The sequence below is a fragment of the Natrix helvetica genome, assembly GCF_964273705.1.
Source record: "Natrix helvetica genome assembly, chromosome: 1".
In the NCBI taxonomy this organism is placed as follows: Eukaryota; Metazoa; Chordata; class Lepidosauria; order Squamata; family Natricidae; genus Natrix; species Natrix helvetica.
The window spans coordinates 163678780-163700564 of record NC_138548.1 but is presented as its reverse complement, the minus strand read 5'-3'; the positions used below and the strand labels follow the sequence as shown (position 1 = coordinate 163700564).

At 39.5% G+C, this 21785-nt stretch overlaps 1 long non-coding RNA gene across 1 annotated transcript; it reads right to left on the bottom strand.

Moving 5' to 3' along the window:
* Positions 1-194: 194 nt before the first annotated feature.
* LOC309385051 lies at positions 195-15896 on the bottom strand. The gene is made up of 3 exons (XR_014174149.1): positions 15771-15896; positions 9660-9769; positions 195-606 (listed from the first exon to the last, which is right to left on the bottom strand). It is a non-coding gene; the product is annotated as an uncharacterized lncRNA (long non-coding RNA).
* Between the last annotated feature and the right edge of the window lie 5889 nt (positions 15897-21785).

The window sequence follows — 21785 nt, the reverse complement described above, 5'->3', positions numbered from 1 at the left end:
TAATGACCATCTTACCTTAGCTGGGATTCCAGGTGGATTCAACATTTGATACAACATGTATTAATAGATTTCTTCTCTACCTAAGAAGGGGTCTGAATACGGTGCTTAAGAATATAGTTAACCTTTACATTCTGCAGCTAAAGGAAATTGGTTTGCGTATGTAGAGAGATCTTGTTTAATTAGGACCTCTGACAGCAACTGTCACAAAAGGCTTGAAGGACAAGCCAGCCAGGAGCTTTATTGTTCTTCAACGACAACAAAGCAGACACAGGGAATATTTGACACTAGATTCTCCTGCAGTTCTGCGACAGCCGAGTTCAATGCCACCTAGTAGTGATTAAACTATGTGATGCAGGGTGCTTTCAAGGGGGGAAACTCCTCATGTTATCATTGTGCAGTTATTCTTTCAGACTTTTCGGAGATTCTTGGACGAAGGTTGAGTCGATGCCCTGCTCCCTTCCACTTTTAGAGTCAGATCTTGCTTTAACCCTGGCCTAAATGAGGACATCCCATCCCAACCTTTAGGGCAGCTTAAGAAAAGCAAGGCAGGATAGTTGTTCAGTCATGTGAGGCTGGACCATATGTGTTTTCCCGCCAAATAGATTTCTGAGGGATAAGAAAAGAAAGAGAAAAAAGAGGGAAGATGTAGGAAAATATCAGAGGTTAGAAACCTATTATCCCACCTCTTTAAATTAGTGTCTGAGGCACTATTCGTTAAACAGTTTAAATTTAACGGCGTTTCTAAAATCTGTTATTTTGATTTTACATTCTATTGAAAAGCTTTGAGAGACCTCATTAATTGACGATGTGGTAAATTAGATTTAATGAGAAAGGAAGGAATTATTGGTTATAGAGGCCAGTCAACTCTCAATGACTCTGAATGGCTTACCTCACAAAAGCAGGGAGCAACCGAATGAGAGGAAAAAAAATAAGTACATCTAGAACAGGCAATCCAACACATCAAAAGAAAACTAACGGAGGCTCAACAATCATTCCTGGGACCAAAACCAGGTTTTCAAAGATGTGTAAAACAGTTGCAGGCTAGAAATTGCCTGGCTCTCTGGGGAGTTTATGTTCCACAAGGCAAGCACCATGACAGAGAAGATGTACTTCTTAGGTCCCGACAGATTATACTGTTAATTGCAGGGTCTTGCAGCACAATTTGTAGGGGGAGGACAGAGAAAAACGGTCTTTTGTACCGAGGCCCTATGCCATGAAGGATTTATAGGTGATAATCAACACCTTTAATTGCATCTAGAAGCTTAAAAAGGAATAATGCCACACAGTATGCCTATCACTGCTTGCTGTGGTTTCTGAGCGGTATCCAAAGCAGCCCCCATGTAGAGTGCATTACAGCAGTCCATCCGTGAGATCCACTTGTGAGGTCACCAAGGCATGAATGACTGCCTGAAGGACCTCTTACTCTAGGAATAGGTGCAACTAGCACACTAGATGGACCTGAGCAAAGACCCTCATGGCCACAAGTGTCATTCTGCTCACTAAAAAGATCTAGGTCTTCTGTGAATATAGAACTGCATACAATCACCTTCCACCCCATCGACCCTACGATTAAGGAGGATCAAAGGCCAGGATTTTTCAAGACCTTTGATTTATTTTGCATAATGAAAGCTGTATACAAGTCCACGATAACTTAATCGCCTTCAACTACAGATGGGGAATGACTGCGCCACAGGACATCAAGTGAGGCCGTCTCTTTCCCTCAAATGGACCTGTATTTGGACTTTTTCTCTTGCGGGAGAAAACGGGGGCCTATTTTTCTACATGCAGAGGAGCAATAGGTCATTGTTTTCTCCAGCAAGATAATAAGAGTAGTAGTAGAGTTGGGACTTAATAGATGCCACATGACACTGCCCAATTTACTGGAGTTGCATTTACATCCTTAAGCCATTTAAAATCACCTTTCCAGATATATAAATACTTCATGTTGCAAGTCAGAGATAATTTCCCTTAATCCAGTTTCTTCTTGTTGCTTCTCTATTCATGCACAGGAATAGAATTTGCATGTTATATTAAGGGATTCGGAAAATCTCAGATTCGAATAAATTAACCATCAACGAGATAATCAGAATGAATTCATCCAAATTTACAAACACACAGTGTTGCATTTACCACTCATTCAGAAAGAAAATCATGCATGTGCTTATATTACAGAGACAGTGAACAGATTTTGCTCTCTTACTGATCAGTATGTCCCAGCTTATGCTCTCATGACAGCTACTGCAAGTGCCATAATTGTTGGTACAAGTGAAAATTTGAAAAAAAAGAAAGAAAGAACTAGCTTTTGAGGGATCCTTGGTGCTCTCTGAGCTTGGTTGTTTTCTTGCAGAGGTTTCATTTCCCAAACTAGGAAACATCATCAGTGCTTGACTAACACCGATAATGTTACTTAGTTTGAGTAATGAAACCTCTGCAAGAAAACAACCAAGCTTAGAGAGCACCAAGGACCTCTCATTTCAACCCTGAGCTATAATACGTACATACATACATACATACATACATACATACATACATACATACATACATACATACATACATACCAGTGGTGGGTTGCAGGTGGTACGCCCCAGTACGGGCGTACCAGAACCTGCCCGGAGCACCGGGTACCGTTCTGGTATGGTGCTCCGGAGGCCCTACCCGCACACCTGAGCTCCTTACCTGTCTTTTAAAGCCTTCGGCATTTCTATGCAGGCACAGCGCCTGCGCAACGCTCCGCCGAGCAGCTGGAGCGTCACACAGGCTTGTAGAGGCATCTACGGCAGGTATGACGCGTGCACACACTGCTCACGTCCATGTGGGCAACGCCAGGCCCGTTCCAACCGTACTGGTTGGAACGCGATCCGGAACCCACCACTGATACATACATACATTGCAACTAGCTTGTGTCTGAAGTAGCAATATTTCATGATATTGTCAAATCTTGAGGAAGATTTTGGGTGGTGTTGCTCAAGATCCTGCAAGGGTTTGTAAAGGAATTCCAACTCTTGGTGAGTTCCTTCTGCCATGGTGCCCACAAGAACTACACTACCAACTCCTGCTTATTCACTTGTTATCAGATGTTTTTGATGACCACGTAGTGGTCCACATAAAAGAGTATGTTGGGAAGGACTATTGTTAACTGTCAGAACCACGCTAAAAGTGTTTTTATAAATATGTCTCAAATTACAGGCTCTTCTTTTAGCTTTCAAAATGAAAGCCTAGAATTGTGATAAACATGCAGGTCAGGGGTGCGTTCTGGCCGCTGCTACTGCCGGTTCACTCAGGGACGCGCTTCGTGCGCATGCTTGATGTGTGCAATGTGTGCATGCACAATACTAAAAAAAAGCTTATGCGCATGTGCAGAAGCAAAAAACAAGACGGCGGTTTGGGGCCATGGCAGGCTGAGTTACTACCTACTCGGCTGAACCGGTCCTAACTGGTAGGAATCCACCTCTGGTGCAGGTCCCTTTATTTTCTTATTTGTTTCATTCTTATTTCTATTACTATTTCCTTTCCTCCCCGTATTTTTACAGCAAAAAGGGAAAAATAACATCTATATCATGTGACTGGTATAATACATGCTAAAGATATATTTTCCAAGGAGCTTTTTGACAGAACACACACAGAGAGAAAGAGACAGGGAGGCAGTGAGAAAGAAACAGAGAGAGCGAGAAACAGAAACAAGAAATAGAAACACACACACACACACACACACACAGAGAGAGAGAGAGAGAGAGAGAGAGAGAGAGAGAGAGAGAGAGAGAGAGAGTGAGTTTTAACTATACTGAGCATGTGTCCATGATTTAAGTAGGTAATTTTGACAAGGAGATAACATTATTCAGGTATAAGACTAAGAAATCAAGCTACGGTTTGCTGTGATCTTTCATTAAGTTTAGTGTTTTATGCAAGAATATGTAATTTGATTATTTAACTTGTCACTCGTATGATTTGTGAAAACAGCTAGAATGTTCTCAATTTTTACTTTATTTCTGATTTTTTTTTACAACCTTTTATATACATTTTTTCTCTTTCTTGGGCTTTTTTATATTATAAAACTGTTATTATATGTCAGGTGTTATTAACTTCTGACAAGGGTGTTTATGTGAACAAGGAGTGCTTATTATCAATCCTCTTATTATTATTCCCTTAAGACCGCATATTTGCTTCCCCATGTACACAACAATAACTGGAGGTTTAATTGCCACTCTGGGATGCGAAAAAATAACTGGAAGCATCTACACCATCAACAAGAAATAACGGTAAATGCCATCGATATTTCTTTATCTACAGATTTTTGCACTCAGTCAAGGGCAGGCATCATATGGAATACCTATGTTTTAACAGAGCCTCAATTCTGTAAATGCTAATAGAAATCTTCCCTTTAAATTATGCTGCTCATCCTGACAATGATAAAGGCTGGTGTTTACATACTGTCTTTGTAGTTAACACCCAAAGTTCAATATACCACTAAAGAATTCTAGATAGGAAGGTGAATAATAGCACCCACATGGAAAAAAAAAAGTCTGGAGGAAAAGCTTTTAATTCATAATAGGAGTAAAGAAGCTGGAATGAGTAGCAATATTAGAAGGTGCAAAATAACTCCGCTTTTCTTGCTGGCAGTGCTTTGCATTGATGGTAAACACTGGAACCAGGTTTTACGCAAGAAAAATGGCTTGGTAGGAGGAACAGGCTGAGAGCCAACAGATCTCAGGTTAGAATTAGTAGTTATGTAAACACTGGACAACTGCTCAGCTTCAAAGCTAGTAAGCACCAGGCAATGAACGAATCCATTAATTCAGGGGGAGTAGGGAATTTAAAAAAAGGCAAAGTGGTGATGGCAGCATTGTGGTAAAAACCCCACCCCTTTTTACAAGCATGCAGTGCATGTTTTTTTGTTTGTTGTTTATTGGATTTATATGCCGCCCTTCTCCCAAAGGACTCAGGGCGGCGTACCACATTAAAAAAAAACACATATTACAAAAGTTAAAAAAGAAATTAGATAAGAGTATCCCAAAACAAACCCAATTAATATGAACAATAACATTTTAAAAACTAGATTAAAAATTAACAATTCCATCAATCATTTATTTTATTTTGTTCAGGCCAGGCCGGCTTGCTGGAAAAGCCAACTTTTTAGGACGCGTCGGAAGGACCGGAGGTCGGGGATTATGCGAAGCTCCCCGGGGCAGCTCATTCCAGAGGGAAGGCGCTCCCACAGAGAAGGCTCTCCCCCTGGGGGTCGCTAGCCGACACTGTCTGGCCGACGGCACCCTGAGGAGGCCAACTGTGTGATCGTACTAGACGGTGGGAGGCTACTGGTGGCAGTAGAAAAAGGGAAGGTCTTCCATCACAATGTCACATGTGCCAACTTTTTTTTTAATACATACCCCTGCAGACACAACCAGTGGGGGGAGGGGAGGGGGGGAGCTGCAAAAAAATGTCTGCAGCTTTGAATCACTGTGGATGTAAGGCTCAGTTTACATAGGTCATGGTCAACTGTTTTGCTTGCTTCATTTTTATTGCCTTTGGTTCTTATCTAGAATCTTATTATAGATAGTCCTCGACTTACAACTACAATGGAGCCCAAAATTTGCTAAGCAAGACAGTTGCTGAATTGTGCCCAATTTTACTACCATTTTTTTGCCAAAGTTGTTAAGTAACTCACTGCAGTTATTAGGTGAATCATGCGGTTGTTAAAACAAATCTGACTTCCCTTACTGATTGCTTGTCAGAAGGTTACAGATGATAATCACATGACTACAGGACATTGCAGCTGTCATAAATACATGCCAGTTTCCCAGCGCCCCAATTTTGATCACATGACCATGGGGAAGCTGCAATGGTCCTGTAGAAAGTTAGCATCCACCCCTCTTCCTAGAAGAATGAAATGCTTTAGGAAGTATTAAAAAGGCAGAATATTATATTTCCCTGAATGACAATTGGCAAAGCATTTTTTTTAGAGGCAGAAAGCAGATTCTCTCTTAATAGCTCCCACCTTTCTTAATAGAAGAGTTATCCTAGGTAGCTCTATTCATAGGCAAAATACTGCAGGTAAATACTGCAGGCAGAAATCCATTCAAGACATGTTATTTTGAAATTCCCTGCAGCAAGGTCTAAACAAGGTAGGGTTAGCCCTCAGCCACAATAGGAATTGCCCAACAAGCTTCTTCATTGCATTAGCCCAAACCTCAACCAAACTTAGCTCAGACAAACTCCTAGGATTTGTGCATGGCCTCTTGGGAGTCTGACAACAGCCAATAGAATACAGGTTCTTGCACAGGAACAAGAAGTTCAAGTGCAAATCCCAAGTTATAAATTCCCCCCACTCTCAACTCCATGTGGTCAGCTGCCCGGGACCATCTATGTGATTCTGCTTCATCATTAAACCATCTTTCTGAACAGCTTCCAGCCTCCATTTTGTCTCCAGTGCCTATCTCCCAGCTTGGAACTGGACCTGGATATTTCTTCCACACAGTGACATGCGGTGAAGTTTATGGCTGGTGAGGCTGGTGACGTCATCAGGAAGGCGGGGAGTGGGACCACATGTGCAGGAGGCTGAGGCAGCCTCAGCCTCCTGCACACGTGGTCCCATTCCCCGCCTCCCTGAGCCAACATGAAGGGGACCGTGGAGCGCGAGCCGGCGGAGCACGCTCCGCGGTCCCCTTCATGTTGACTCAGGAAGGCAGGGAATCGGACCACGTGTGCCTTTTCCCTTTTCCCTTTTTTTTTCTTTTCATGATGAGAGCGGTGATGCTCTGTCTCCCCTGCCTCCCCTGACCGCACGTCCCTGCTTCCACAGTCCTAAGTGTGAAAACTGGTCATAAATCATTTTTTTCACTGGCATTGTAACTTAGAATGGTCACTAAACAAAAGGACTACCAATATAGAAGTATGTTTTTGGTATTTTTCTGAATCCTAATCAAGTGGGGTCAAGTCAGAGACATCAATTGTTTCTATTCCCTTTTTTTTTCAGTCTCCCTAGAATGTCTAACCTCATGACTGTATAACACCTCAACAGGCCAAAACCTAGCATAAATGTTATACAATATATAGGAACACCACGTAGAATTGTGGAAGGCTATACAAATCTCTAACCAAGTTTTCAAACCATAATTAAGCCTACAATCCCATTATACACTAGCAATTGTTAACAATTGTTTACATGTTGGCAGTCCAGTATCTTACTAAATAACTAATAATTAACATCAAAGTCCAATCTTCTTTCACACAACCTCGACTCTTGATGATTGAATGTTAGAAAAAAATCATTGTTAGATTTTTTTGGGCATCAATATGAAAATCTCCAGCTTTGGGCTACAAACATTTGAAGACGCAATCAATTGTAGTAAAGAGAGTTTTATACCTCTTTACTATTGGTTTTCCCCCCCATGTTTTGGGAGCTTTGTTTTTAGTAGCTTAACTATATGGAAATGGCTTGCCATTGGTTTTTTTTGCAGGATAGTTTTTGGATCATTTAATTAACCTACAGCCTCAGTTTTCCTTGGTGATTTCCTGATAAATAATGAAAAACAAATGTCCAATGAAAGAACACTAGCATAATTATACCGCAGAACTGTTAGTATAAAAACAAGTCAAGAGAAGCTTAGGTATTCATTCTTTCATCCATTCATTCCTATCCAGATTTCTTATATTCGTCCTTTCTATAAGGATGAAACTTAATGGGCTCAAATGGCAATTAATTCCAGAAGGGTGAACCTATTGCAGGAAACGCCCTTATGGAATATGAGATACTAGTCCCTTTCAATTACCATACTATATAATCAGGTAGATATGGTAAAAGATGCCTTGAAATAACCATATAAGACTCAAAAGATTTTAAAGGTTAAAAAAACAACACCAATTCCTTCTGGACTAATTACCTTATTGTAAGATTTGCATTATAGTTCTGAGATGTTTCAATCCGACAGTTTTATTTTCTTGACTTGTTGAAATTGTTAGGTATGAAAGATTTGTAAAATTATTTTGTAGGGAATATGTCGCCACTGTGAAGGGGTTTCACCAAAATGCAAATAATTTATTTGATTTGTGTGGTCTGAGTATCCATAGTTACTACTTCCATTTGCATTTGATTGGTTTTATAGAAACAGAATGCCAGTTTGGATATGCCTTTAATTTGATCCATCACAGGAAAAGTATAATGGAATGTGTGGAAGACCTTGGGGGATGAGGAAAACAACGATGCTGCCTAGGGAACAATCAAGATGAGAGAGGGAGGAGCCTGCAGTCACTTAACTTTCACAGGAAGAAATTTAGGAAGGACCCACCCTAATTGATCTGCCCATCAAAAGTGGGGGCAGGAAGGAGTTTGTACCTTCAGATTTGCAAGATTCTGTTAATGTAAACTTATAATAAAGTAGATTTTGTTCATCTAGTCATGTCTCCTATCTAGTTTACCCAGGAATATATTTTATTTTAAAATGCCTTGTTTTTAGAAATGACTTCTCTAAGTAAATTTGAATATGAGTTCTTCACAATTCAATTCTTTATTGCTTATTAAGAGAAAGCTATCCAAATGACTCTAATTAAGCTTTTTCCTAGGTAAACAGACTCTCAATGACGATTTTTTCCTTCCAACACTGAAACATTATCTCATGATTTAAATTCTAAATCTATTCATCTTAAAATTAATTGGGAGGGGGGAATAATTTTCACAAGGTATTTTTTTTTCTAAGTCAAAGAATTATGGAAAATGAAAGCCAGCCTATTTTTCTCCAAAGATGTTTTTGGGGGAAAAAAACAATGGTCACAGCTTACTAGATTTTAAATATGCTCTTATCTGGATCTAATTATGATCCCATTTAATATTTTGCATTGTCTGCCTAAAATTCTAAAATAATTTGGTTAGGAAAACTTCTTTAATGTATTTTCTACCTTTTAAACATGATTTTAATTTTTGTTTTCCTACAGAGAGTTTTAAAGGAAAATGGTCCCAGAGAAAAAGAAAAGAAAAGCCCATTGTAACAAATATCAAAAACTGTTCAGTTATGAAATATATATCCTTGCGAACCATGCACTGCTTTGACTGTGATGGCAATATGTCCCATTTTACTGGAAGTGGTCTTTTGAATGTGAATGCATATCAGAAAATAGTCTTGTGCATGAAAACATCCTATATTTGAAGGACTATCTGGGACAAATGGGATTTTACAATAAAGTACTATTAGGAGGGAAATCTACCTTCTTGAAATTTCTATCAAACGATATAACCTAGGTAGCCAATTAACTAAACACACTCTTACCCAACTTAGATTGGTATTTTATATTTAATTTTTTAATTATGCTAATTATTGTTAAATGTTTGTCCAGGTGCATCCTTATAAATGAATATATACAAACACATTAAGCAAGCCTACACCCTATTCCTTTTTAACGATGCATTTTCTTTTCTTTAGCAATATAAATTGTTGTGGGAGGAATTCTGTGTTAGTCTCTGATAGTAAGACATCAGGAGTCTGGTAGCACTTTTTTTTAAAATTATCAAATTGTATTAAAAGACATGGATAAAGCACTTGTAATCTGTCTCACATGTCCCTTGCATATGTAATAAATAACTAAGCTGCAACTCACAAAAGCTTATGGCTTTTAATCAAATTAGACAACTCATGATCTGCTCAGTCATTCTTTCAGAGATATTTCCTTACCAGGTCCCTCAATGCTTTGAAAAATGACAGGACTTCTGATGTGCTGTCTTCCCTGGAAAAGTTGGGATATGTTCAGAGATGCATCTGCCTTGAAAATAGTCCGTGTTGAACTGTATAGCACATACACAGCGTAGGAAATTATGGCATTTTGTATTAGGTCATAATCTGTCTAATGATAATTTTAGGTCATAAAGTGTTTGCCAATTTTAAATTCCACAGGAGTCATGGATCCCGGGTTTTGGGCACATTCTGTAAGCTAGCTCGTTTGAGGCACTTTGGTTCAAAAATTGTTGCCCTATGATGCACTTCTATACCCAATTAAATGTTATGGGAATGAGAGTTCTAGTAGAATATGGATATTAGTTGAAAAAGTTGCTAACAGATGTCTTCTGAAGTCTTGCAATGCTCAGTGCCTCACCCTATACATTTTTTGGTTTTCTTTTCAAATAGCATCTTTCAATTTATACAATGTGTGGTAATATATTTTTCCCTTTGGATATATATTTTTTCCTCCCACCATACTTTGGCACTTTAGGAAGATTTTGCTATTTATTACGCAAGCCTCCCTGAATCTATCTATATAAAAATGGCTCTCTCTGTGAGTGTGTATGTTCCAGCATAACTCTGGAACGCCTTGAGCAATTTCAACCAAACTTGGTACACAGTTGACTTACTCTCTGGAAATAAATATTGTGGGGATAAGACACCCCTAAAACCTCTCGGGGTATGTGTTCTGTTAAGATACAGCATGTTGTAGCTTAAAATGGATTCTACCGTATTGCTGTAAAATAGATTCTACTGTACAGCGCAGTGGCGTTGCCATGGTAATAGCTTCACAGTATGGGGCTCCGTCTGGCAAGGGGAAAAATCCAACATTACAAATTACATTTGGTCTGGACATTTTCCCCCTATAAATAAATACCCGGGCAATGCCAGGTTATCAGCTATCTACTATAATCTTGCGCATCCATAATGCATTCACAAAATTGATACTGGGGCAGTCTCCAGGCTTCTGATTGATTCTGTTTTGCTTTTTTTAAATTTGTATATTATTCCAGGAAAGTTCTTAAATTAATATATGGAATCAGGTAATTTCCAGTCTCTACATAAACAATTCCACAATTTAATTTATAACAAAAAGAACTCTAGAACTAATTTCTGGAAGGGAAATAAGAGTGAAATAACAAAATGAACCAAATTTAGTTCAAAGCTAGCATGAAGAAGCAAGAGGCAAATTAATCCAAAAATAGATACTTCTTGCTTGAATTTGAGGATTTTTTAGATTATTCCTGCTGGCAGAAAGAAATCAGATTGGGCTGAAGCCATTTGTAGAATTTCAGTGTGCCAATTTCTAAAGGTGACCAGAATTCTTATTCATATAAAGTTTCTATTACACAAATAATGAAAAGCAGATTTGTATTGTCCCTCTGGAAAAACATAGTTTTATGGACACAGATCTTTTCTTTTGAGTTAGGTATCTCTCTTTTACTGTCATTTGGACTATGAATCCAGTAAGTACAAAAACATGACAAATGCCTGTTGTGCATACACATACATGTATACATAACATATATGTATGCATACAAAATTTTTCTCTTTTGTAGGCTTCCCAATTTCGGCAGGAAGCTGAATTAGAATTTAATTGTTAGTTGGAATTCTTGGAAAGCATTTAGCAATATTTTACAGACAATAAAACACTTGACATTCCAAAGCACAGCTATTTGGGAGTTATAAGAAAAAATGTTATGAAATATTCATGGAATGGTTTGCCTAGATAAAAAAAAAAAACAGTGCCAAATTAAGTTGATGAATTCACTCAACATTTGATATCTGGGGAAAAAAGAAAAAGATTGGGACCTATACTGAACATTAAACCATCTCTGTGTTGTTGTTGTTTATACAGAAGAGTGAACTTCAGGCCACATTCTAAATCAAGACAACACAACACTCAAAGAAGGCGTATTGAGGAATCAAATGATCCTAATTCACCTCAAAGAAATCTCTCCTGGTTTCCTTTAGGCGGATTCATTTCCAAACTTAGATAAGGCATAGCTCCATCTGTTTTATTTTATAGAATTCTATTATCCGTCTTTTTATAATTGTTATATATTATCTTCCAGCTAGAATTATTCTCCCAAAATAAAGGGTCTTGAAATTTAAAGGGAGAAGGGGCTAAAACACACACACTAAAAATATGTTTTTTGATTCTAATTTAAAAGGTCTTCAGGTGAGGACACAAACTCACAATTTCGGTGAACTCAGCCAAAGCAGCAAAAAGCATTTTTTAGTAATTAACCTGTGTTTAAAGTCTATTTAGGGATTAGATTAAAGAGTTTTTATAACAACCATCAATTGTGAAGGTTTTTATTTCCTGGAAGGGAGGGAAGGTAAGTGAATATATCCTTTTTTAATTTTTTCACCCTGTTCACTCACAATTTGGCCTAAAAGTAGCTTTGCATATATTATGAAATATGCCCCACAGTCCAGTTAACAAGCACATGCACATCACCATTTTAACTATTTGTAATTCAGAGTTTTAGGGCTATTACTTCAGTAAAATGAAGAGCAACCAGTCTGGTTTTTCAGAATTTATATGTTCCATAAACTTAGATTCCAAATTCTGTTTCCCATAAAGCAAAAACTGTAGTTGCTCCATATTTTGAGAATATGGTAAGTTTAGCTTTACTACCTTATCAAAATCTGAACCAATGGCAGTTAATGATGAGATGGTAGTAAAATAACAGTATACATACTTTTAAACTGAGCTTTTTGGCTTAGTGTGTGATGAAAACACAGCTAGTGTGAATCTATTAGATCTAATTCCAACTCAGATTACAAACTCTGGAGAATTCAAGACATTATTATCTTCCTTTAAGACTTGCAATTTAGGACTAATGGCTGTAGCTGTTAAAATACAACCAGCATCTCTAAAGTAACTGTTTCTGCTTTCATATTAAATCTGGTGTTTTACCATGAGTTTACCAATGATGTGAGATATAATTTTGCAGATAAGTTATTTCATAAAGCTTTCTATACGTCTTGGTAACAATGCTTATCATGATAAACTTCTTTTGTTGTTCCTGTAAACCTTTTCACTTGTAACAATTTTGAACAATTTTGGAAGACAGTGATATGAGGAAATTGTTCAAAGTAAAATAGAATGACAAATAACAGCAACAACTCAATATTCAAATAAGGCATGAATGCCTACAGAAGATGCATTAATATGATTTGGAATTACAAGTCAATAATAACACCACCAAAGAGCATAAAAGATGGAGCGATGGTGGGTTTTTTGATGCCTTCAAGTCAACCTTGATTCCTGGCGATTGCTTGGACAAGTCCCTGGTAAGACTTTTGGTAGTGATTTGCTACTCCCTAGGGCTGAGAGAGAGGAACTGGCTTTGTGCCTAAAATGGGAGTAGAACTCATCTCCTAAATTCTAAACTGGTGTTTTAACCATTACACCAAACTGGGTCTCATAAGGGTAGTTACCTATACCAAGATTTTAATTACCCATGAATTGAGGAAAACCCTCTTATACTTTTTTGTGATAATACAATAATTGATTGAAACAAAGAATGAGAAGATATAATTGCTGAAAAACTTGGATGCTTTGAAAAATATCCTAATTTGTTACTTATGTGTCTATGTTTTTGTCTGTAAAATCGGTTTGTGTGAAAAATATAGTGGTCCAAAACTGCATTATTAACAATTCAAATAGATCCGTGATGGTGAACCTATGGCATGCATGCCACAGGTGGTATGTGGAGCCCTCTCTGCGGGCACGCGAGCTGTTGCCCCAGCTCCGCTCCATTGCACATGTGCATGTGCCTCTCGCTAGCCAGCTGGTTTTTGGTCTCTACCATGCCTGCAGGAGACGCGCATGTGTGTGGGGGGGCCCGCACGGACCTGCACGAGACACAGTGTGCATGTGCAGGAGGCAGGGCCCGCCCACCGGGTGCCCAGTTTTTGGTCCCAGGGGCTTCAGGCAGGCCTGCTAGGCCCAAAATATGCTGAGGGGAGCATGGAGGGGATGTCACAAGATGCTTCCAAGATAAGCTAAAATATATATATCTTACAGACTTGAGGAGTTAACTAATTGCTGAAGACTGACATCAGTTTATTAACACATGCTAAAGAAAATCAAATGCTGAAAAGTACATCTTGCTTGCTTCCAATTTGCTATTACATGTATCTCAATCTTCTTGGGCATCCATACAGATTAATCACCAGATAAGGGCTGAATGAAAAGCAATGCCCTTGATGTTATACATTGCCAACTGATGCACTAGGTAGAACCTTTGAGGAGTCTTTTACATCTGTTTTTACTTCAGCTGGCAAAAAAATGCTATGATAAAACATTGTGTTGCTATTGTTTGTGACATGGAAACTCACAGTGAGTGCTTGTCAGCGTAACCTTAAGCGACATACTGCAATTGAATTGATAACCAAAGTGATTCCTCCAATTGAAATTCACCCATGAATGCAAATGGTTTATGGGGATGAGCATGACGACATGAATACTGTTTTCCTGGACCCAAAAATATAAAGATGGTGACCTGATTACATGATCAAGAATGAAGTAGATAATTTGTGACAAGCCAATGAGTTTGACATGAAAAAGTTTGGTAAACTGATTAAGAATTGGTGGCTCACTCAAAAGGGAAGTTTTAGAAAGCTTGGTTTTTCACAGGAAAGTATGGCTTACAGATAGTCCTCGACTTAGGACCATAATAAACCCTGCCATTATGATCATTAAGTCATGATGATTGCAAAGTCATCATACAACCAATCTGTCTTTACAACCGTTTTTTGTGGCAGTCATTAAGCAAGCCAATTGTTGGGGCATTTTTGCTGAAAACTGGAAGTATATGCTAGTTTGTGCAAAAACATTACAGTCATGGGGCCATAGGATACTGCAAACAGGTATAAATGAAGGCAGATTGCCAAATATCCTAAATGAGGTCATGGGACTACATGGAGTGGCAACAGCCATTGGAACCAGGTCATAAATCGTTTTTGGAGGTCTGTTGTAACTTCAGTTGCTAAGTGACTGGTTGTAAATGAAGAACTACTTATACTTCATTGATGTTGTTCAATATTGGAAGATTTTGATAAGATATATTCCTTGAATGCTGATAGCAGAAATGAAACCTTCAAGATCTGAAATTCATCAGCAATTGTTATGCTATAAAGTTGAGGAATTTCTTTACTGCATTTTGATAGCTCGCAAAACAGCCTTCAATACTCTTTTATTATAGCTTGTATCAATAAAGTAGAGTTCTGGTATTTGTTGTGGTATCAGTTTCCTGGCCAAGTTTATCCTGAAAGGTTGACAGATGATACAAGTAACAAAACTCTGCTTCTTCCAACAACCAGTTCACTAACCTGCTCAGAAAATTAACAACTAGTTCTCCCGAAGTGGTGCGAACTGGCTAAATCCCACCATTGATTACTTTCCATTCAACCCACATATAAAATAGCACCTCCTATCAGGTTTTAGGTTAATGCAGTTCTGAACTGTGTGACAAAGTAGGGGCATCTTTTGATTCAGTTATAGGTGGGGCTACATTTTAGGGTGGGTTTCCCTTTTTATTACAATAGTAGGGAGGTTTCTATAAAGGCACTACACTTCTGTTGGACAATTACATAAAAAGGCAATTTTGGAGTGTTTTTTTATTAAAAAAAACCACCTTGAAAAGATATAAACTTATAAATATAAGTTTCTCCACCTTGTCAATCTAAAATTGCCAAATCCAGCCAATGCAAATAATTCTAGGGTGTTTGCCTCTCCCCATAAACTGTGGCTGAATAAGTATGTGTAAATAGTGACTAGAAGTTGGTTTTAAAAGGGGGAGAATCTGAAAAGGCTATTTATTAAAAAGACCTGCCTGTAACATATCTGCATATATGTCATTAATCTCCTCTGAACATACTAGTCACACACAAACTATTATCCCACGCATAATCACACAAATGTATAGGTACGTTTTCCTCTCCCTTCTACCAATCTATTAATTTGTAATATATCTCACATAGGTAAACAAGAGCTCTTTCCAGCTTTTGATGATAGCAGTCCAGAGCCAATCTTGTATCCCAACATCTTACCATGTCCGGAGTCAGAAGCCAAATAAGTTCAGGTTATTCAGGTTGAAAGGGACACTGTCAGGAAATGCCACACCTTGAACAAGAACAGAAAGTTAGATATCCTGGATGAAGGCAATGGCCAATTACTTTTGTACTGTTTTCAAGGAAACTGGCTAGATAAGCCTATGAAGTCATCAGGAGTTGAGTCCAACAGTTGGGAGATGTCCACATTTGCATTTTTACTCTACTACCCATATTTTCCTCCATGGGATGTGTTTCCTCTGCTCTCAGCTATCCAAATTGCAGCCCCTCTAGCTTACAATTACTTCCTTTCTTTCTGCATTTAAACCCTGAACGTGCAACTTTAGCAGATGAAACAACATTGTGAAGGCTTAAGTTAATGAGGCTCTAATGAAGAGCCTAAGACCAGTTCATTTCAAAACACAATGCAGGTGGCTTCCATGTCAAGAAAGAAGGAAACACATTACCAAGAGCAGGGGAAAAATAGTCTGAGATTTAAACCCTGAGATTGTTATATATACTGAGCTGGATTTGGCAGTAGCTGAATTGCTTTATTATTGGGACTTCTTGTTACTGCAATAAAAACAATTAAGCCATTTGAGGCTTGTCCTTGATGTTCCTGCCGCAAGCTCAGGAAAAGCTCTTTGTTGTAAAAGAACTTAATTTCTGAGAATATGTGCAAAATGTTATAGTTGTTTGGAAGACTGATTGTTAATAGCCAGCAGTTGATATTTTCTCACAAGGAGTTAATCAGTGGCAGATATTAGCAGATTCCCTTGAGGGTTAATCATGAGAACTATATAGAGATAATTCCCTTGTTTTAGAGGTTGTCTTAATGTGAAGGCTTTTGAAAAATTAAAAAAAAACACTATAGGGAAAAAGAGAAAGAAACTGAATTCATGTGAAAGCCATAATGTGGTTTATGTGGTATAAGCTTAGCAAAACGTATGAACCCAGTCGGAGAAAGTGATCCCTGGCAGCTGGGTAATTAATCACTGCTTAAGTATCTAAAAAGTAAAGGAAAATTTTGCACTTTCTAGACTGTCAAACAGTGCTCAATATTAATACATTTTCCCTAATGCTTAGTTAAAATTTGCTTCCTTTCCGCTTTGTTGGTTTTTTGTATGTTGTACTGTTTTCCTAAGAAGCAACAGCACTATATTTGAGTTTTTAAAAGAAATAACCTTATTTATTATAAAGTTTACACTGCATATAGTATATATGTTGATTTTGCTCTCTAACAGCCTCTCAAGAATCAGCTAAATTCTGAAACCAGTCTCAATCAATTCCCATTAATACATTATATGTTCAAGTTTTAAAGGGATAGGGTACTATTTTTATCTTTCCTATAAAAAAGTAAACCTCACAGTAGTAGTACTCAGTAATTAGTATTCTACTCTGCCTATTGAGCTTGATCTCTGTGGAACCAATCAACACTGGTTTCTAACAATTTCACCCTTTTTTAGGCCTCTCATCCAGTTTGTTGTTGCTTCTTCAGGTCTCACATTCCTCAGGAATAAGTTACAAATACCTTTGTTATATCAACGAAGCATCATTCTGATTAGTACCTCATGAGTTTAAGGAACGATCTTCACAAAACACATCTGCTTTTTGAATCAGGAATTGCCTCTGAAAATACAAATATAGATGGGTTTTTAATGCATGAAAATACTTCAGAACAATTATCAAAGGATTATTTTTGTTTCACCCAATTTATCATCCTATATCCATAAAGCATTTCATCTGTTTCTATCTGCCCTGATTTTTTTCAAAAAGGTTTTGAGCTATATATCATTGCAACTGAGCTCTCCCACCCCCTTCCTCTTTATATGAATATATATTAAAGCTAATGTTATTCCTTTAAAGCAGTAACTTTTTGCAGAATTATTAAAAAAGATTTTTTTACTCTGTTTTCGATAAGCCTATTAGGCTACAGAAATCTTGCACTCAGTGGTTTTTTCCCCCCTTGGCACAATGATACAGCCACTCCTTTCCCAATTAACTCACTCACCTTTGTAAACAGGCATTTTAAGTCCCAATACCTGGATTCTGAATGCTGGCCACTTTTATAGTGCTCCTAGCTATCCTAAGGAATCCTAGGAAACCATTGCTTTCTGGCTCACATGCCTTTGATACGATCTGTCTTGATTGTATTTTCTTTTTCTAGAAGAACTTCAAAATACTGTCACAATTGTGGATCCTTTCTGTTTCCATCCATTGCTGTCCATTTTCCACCCTCCCCACTAGGCAGGTTAAGGGAGGCAAAAATCACAATAACAGTAGAGATTATGCTCTTATTTCCCATTGTTATAAGGCCTCTCTAGGATACTGTCTTGATTTCCCAAGCAGGAAGAACGAGTTAATTCCTTAAACACGTGTCTGTATGATAGCTATTCAGTGGAGTGGGGAATTACTTTAACCTCAAAGAAACTGTGTCTATTTGAAGGAAAATCTAACTTCTGTGGGGATAGTGGATACATCAATCAACCCCTTCTTCTTCTTTCTACAACAGGTTAACCTCCCAATCAAGTGGGTCAGGTGAAGAGGAACACGGTGACATCCTTAATTTATAGTTTCTCTAAAGCAATTTTGTAAGGTATCCCAGGTTTAAGGAAAAACATGCCTGAATATCTTATTCTAACCTGTAATTAGAATCTCACTGTGATCTTGATATAGTAAGAAAAATAATCTAGAACACTGCTTTCTGCTAGAGCAAATATAATCAATCATTCTATACAATGGTTATTATATTGCATCACATACTAACAGTTGGGTTTTTTTGTTCTAGGGTTGATTTATTCAGCATATTTTACATTAATGAACATGTTCAAATTCAGTACTAATGTTTGACCAGTATAAGACTTTCTGAGTTTCCCTTTCGTATTTTTTAATAATAATAATAATAATAATAATAATAATAATAATAATAATAATAATAATAATAATAATAATAATAATAAATATTTATTTCTTAGCCGCACCCTCTCCCGAAGGACTCGGGGCGGCGTACAATAAAACATATGAAATAAATATGTAGACAAGACATATATATTACAAAAACATATACCAAGACATGTACAAGGAGGAGGTCGGCTAATGAATAAAAACAATAAAATACAATGTTTAGAAACCCCCAAGTAATTGAATGCAATTAAAATACCCAAATAAAAACCCGTCAGGAGCGATATAGTTAGATCAAAGTTGAGCCAGGCCAGCTACTTGGAATAGGTGGGTCTTGAGCTTTATACGAAAGGAGCTGAGGTCAGAGGTATTCCTAATATCCGGAGGGAGGTCATTCCACAGGGCTGGGCCCGCCACAGAGAAGGCTCTACTCCTAGGCGCCGCCCCTCGACACTGTCTGGTGGACGGCACCTGGAGGAGGCCCTCTCTGTGCGAGCGGATTGGTCGCAGGGATGTATGGGGCAGAATACGATCCCGCAAGTAACTAGGTCCTGAGCCATGGAGCGCTTTAAAGATTGTTATCAAAACCTTGAAACGCACCCAATAGACCACAGGAAGCCAGTGCAGCTCGCGCAGGAACGGTGTCACATGGGAGTACCTAGTACTCCCCATAATTACCCGCGCGGCTGCGTTCTGGACCAACTGTAGCCTCCGGGTGCATTTCAAGGGAAGCCCCATGTAGAGAGCGTTACAGTAGTCCAAGCGAGACGTCACCAGCGCATGAGTGACTGTGCGTAAGGCGTCCCGGTCCAGTAGGGGGCGCAATTGGCGCACCAGGCGAACCTGGTGGAACGCCCCCCTTGCCACGGCTGTCACATGGTCATCCATGGACAGCCGGGCATCCAGGAGGACGCCCAAATTGCGCGCCCGCTCCACGGGGGCAAGTTGAATGCCCCCGATGGCCAATGATGGAATTAATTGGCTGAACCGGGGAGCCGGTACCCACAGCCACTCCGTCTTGGAGGGGTTGAGTTTGAGTCGGTTGTCATCCATCCAGATCTGTACCGCTTCCACACACCGGGACATCACTTCGATGGCCTTGTTGGGGTGGTTCGGGGTGGAAAAGTACAGCTGAGTATCATCAGCGTACAGATGGTATCCCACCCCGAAACCATGGATGATCTCACCCAGCGGCTTCATATATGTGTTGAACAGGAGTGGCGAGAGGACCGACCCCTGTGGTACCCCACAAGTAAGGGGGCGTAGGGTCGACCTCTCCTCCCCTGCCAACACACGCTGCGTCCGGCCAGAAAGGTAGGAGCCAAACCACCGCAAAATGGTGCCCCGGACCCCCAACCCCTCCAGCCGGCGCAGCAGGATACCATGGTCGATGGTATCAAAAGCCGCCGAGAGGTCTAATAGGACCAGGATAGAGGAACAACCTCTATCTCTGGCCCTCCAGAGATCATCCACCAACGCGACCAAGGCCGTCTCTGTGCTGTGACCGGGGCGGAAGCCGGACTGGCGCGGGTCTAGATAATCATTTTCCTCCAGATGCCGTGGAAACTGGTAAGCCACCACACTCTCTACAACCTTCGCCAAAAAGGGAAGGTTGGAGACAGGACGATAATTGGCCAGCTCCAAAGGATCCAGGGAAGGCTTCTTGAGCAAGGGTCTCACCACCGCCTCTTTCAAAGCGGCCGGGAGAGACCCCTCGCTCAACGAAGCGTTCACTAGGTCCAGGAGCCAGTCTCGTGTAACCTCCCAGGATGCCAGTACAAGCCAGGAGGGGCACCGGTCCAATAAACATGTGGTGGGTCGCAGTCGTCCACGCATTCTGTCCAAATCCTCGATGGCAACCAAGTCAAACTCCTCCCAGGTCGATTCCACAAGACTCGCCACGGACGTCTCCATTGGACCACTAACAGGGACCCAATCCTTCCGGATTTGAGCGATTTTATCCTGCAGATATTTCCCAAATTCCTCTGCTCTGCCCTGTAGAGGGGCCTCCCGCGGCCTCTGAAACAAGAGGGAGCGGGACACCCGAAACAGGGCGGCAGGGCGGTTCTCTGCGGATGCAATGAGAGTGGCACAATATTGGCGTTTGGCCACTCTCAATGCCACAAGGTACGTCCTTAAATGGGCTCGTGCTTGTGTTCGGTCAAGTTCGGAACGAGAGGATCTCCAACGACTCTCTAGACGTCTCTTGCGGCATTTCATCACCCTCAGCTCCTCGGTAAACCAAGGGGCCAGGGTGGATCGTTGCCGCCGGAGAGGCCGCAAAGGCGCCACCCGGTTCAAGGCCCCGGTAGTCGCATTATTCCACGCGACCACCAGGTCCTGATGACCCTCCTGAATCATATCATCTTGTTTTCATTAGCAATTTGGGATGTAACATATTGAAACTCACCCACCCTATCGTCTGTTAACTAAAGATTTTACCAATATTTACAATGCATAATAAAACAGAACATAAAGACAATACACTGGCTAGCTAGAGTGGTGACTCTAAACAAATTTAAACCTACTTGAAATATGACGGAGTAGTTTAGTCATGGACATTATATGTAACAATCAATTAATTTGATCAACTTCACTGGGCAAAGTTCCACAATTATCAAACTTTACCAGGATTAAAATTCAGCTACTATAACCGAGAACACATTTATGTGAAATCTGAGACAAATGCTAGGTAGGCATTTTCTTACCATAGTTACCAAAGGCTTCTCTGGCCATTTTCAAACTTGAATATATAAAAAGGTGACTACACAAATGTATCGCTTTTCCCATCCATAGGCTGAGGATGAAATCAGTTGTCCATGTTTCCATCTTTGTGACATTTCTATGCATGTTACAAACTTCCAATAATCATTTATACACGAATGTTATTCGAAAACTATTTTTAAAGGACAAAGGACAATTTGATCTATCTGCTATTGCTATCAAATTGCCTAAGAGTGGCAGTTGTTTCAAACAACTTTTTTAGCTTTGCAAAAGCCTTGCATCCATCCTCTTATTTAGTTTTTTGTTCTTTTCTTTCTTTAAATGAGAATTCTAAAGTTATTATGTGCTTTGGCAGGATTTCAATATATCCACTTGCTGGGAGTGATGTGT